This window comes from Penaeus vannamei, chromosome 2 (assembly GCF_042767895.1).
Source record: "Penaeus vannamei isolate JL-2024 chromosome 2, ASM4276789v1, whole genome shotgun sequence".
NCBI lineage: Eukaryota > Metazoa > Arthropoda > Malacostraca > Decapoda > Penaeidae > Penaeus > Penaeus vannamei.
The window spans coordinates 10252880-10255379 of NC_091550.1; positions in this window are offsets into that span (position 1 = coordinate 10252880).

The following is a 2500-nucleotide window of genomic DNA, read 5'->3' on the forward strand; positions in this document are numbered from 1 at the left end:
TCTTATGTTGTCGCAAAAAGATCTGTTGTGACAAAATTACACTATTACAGCTATGTCCTAATGAACAATGGTGTCTCTAACTGTTATATCTTGAATATTACAAATGATTTTTGATGGATATTTCCCTTACAAATGCCCTGATTACTGCTGTGTTCCGAATCCACCTATTACTAAACGTAAATCTTCCACATTTCATAATATAAGGTAATGTCGACTTGACACGGCCCAAAAAATCCACTGCATACTCTTTCTTCATACATTTGATTCGAGACCGTGTTTTGTTTGATACATTTTCTTTTCTCCTGATCTCATTCTCCCTCTATTTTGTTTTCTTTTCAATTTCTTTTCTCGGTTATCGATGCTTTGAAAGGGAAAGATATTTGTTTATTATCTCTCTTTCTCTCCCTTTATGAGCAAATATATAAAACGGATATGTGAATATGTATGCCTAGGATAATCTTATCTGCATATGAATCTCTCTCTCTCTCTCTCTCTCTCTCTCTCTCTCTCTCTCTCTCTCTCTCTCTCTCTCTCTCTATCTCATTCTCTCTCTCTCTCTCTCTCTCTCTCTCTCTCTACCTAGCTATCTATCTATCTATCTCTCTATCTCTCTCTGTGTGTGTCAGCGAGGAATTCTTATGATTATTAACATATCTGTGTGTGCATTTATGTATCAAGCATGTTATATCTATATAGATATACAAATATATATCTCTGTATATATATACATATATATATATATATATATATTTATACATATACATACATATATATATATATATATATATATATATATATATATATATATGCATACATATATATATATATATATATATATATATATATTTATACATATACATATATATATATATATATATATATATATATATATATATATATATATATATATATATATATATATATATATATACATATACATATATATATATATCTGTTTGTATGTATGCACACACACACACACACACACACACACACACACACACACACACACACACACACACACACGCACGCACGCACGCACACACACACACACACACACACACACACACACACACACACACACACACACACACACACACACACACACACACACACACACACACACATATATATATATATATATATATATATATATATATATATATATATATATATATATATATATATATATATATATATATATATATATATATATATATATATACATATCTATGTATGTATGTATATACATATTCAATTTTCATTGTGGTTGTTTTCATTTCCATACCTACACACTCTCCGAATGAAAAACAGACTTTCCAGTTAAGTATATATCTTGCTGCCTTCCGGATGACCCTCATTTCTGATGTGTTAGTTTCTCAGAGATGTGTGAGTTGTACGAGTAACTGCACCATTTAAATGATTCACTTTCGGGAGGTTGAGATCCAAGTATTTGTATTTTTGCTAAGAACCTGTTTTGGTGAAGAACGTATTATAGTCTTCATGGTATTCGTTCGAGATGGTTTGAAATCCTGAATTATGTTTGACTTGTATTCTGGAAGGGAATTTCAGTGTAATTCTTTCTTTATCATTTCGGTTGATTACACAGGCGTGGACCAGATCTTATATATTCCGTGTATCACGTTGTGTAATAATTTTACGTAAGAGGTTTATATGACAAGTTCTGTTCTCTAATGCATCAGCTGAAACTAGTCACAGTACTCAGTGATCATAACATTCCAAATTTAGGGTATAATAGAATAATATATTCTAAGACACCAGTTAAAATGAAATAGCTAAAGTTTAAGAAAGTGAAATTTGGCGTCTAATGTAACAGCTAAAGGTCAAGACAGTGAAATGTGGCGAGTGATGTCCGTAGATTCTTTTGAGAAATATACATTTTCACACATCCACTTATTACGCCTAATACACGTAAGCTTTTATTATAAGGATTATTCATCAGAAAAATATCCGGATAAATGATTCAAGCATATATATATATTAAAAAAAACAGAAACGTAATGTAGGAAACAGAAAACTCGTGTCACAGATTTATTTACTAAATTTACATATTCACTTTCCAGTTAAAATTTGTATACAGTACACAAACAGCATTAGGGAATACAAAGGCACAGAATCTATTGTGAGGAGGTGCACAAACTTGACGACACAGAAGAGCCAGGGAACCAACATTAGACACAGACGAATACTAAATACCCGAATAATTTAATGGACTGACAGAGACCAAGAACACTGATGAAATATATTCTTTTTAGTAACTATTCTTAAATAGTGAGTGCCTAAGAAATGTATATCGGCGTGAAATAAAAAAAAAATAAAAAAAATCCCAAGGGCGGCCAGACTGAATATAATCAAGAAAATTATTGTTAGAAATCATGTCAAAAAAGGTTAGAAATGTTAGATTAAAGCTGAATAAAAGCGAGATGTAGTAGAATCCTATGAGTCACATCTTCCCAAAATCCTTTTAGCTCATAGTCAA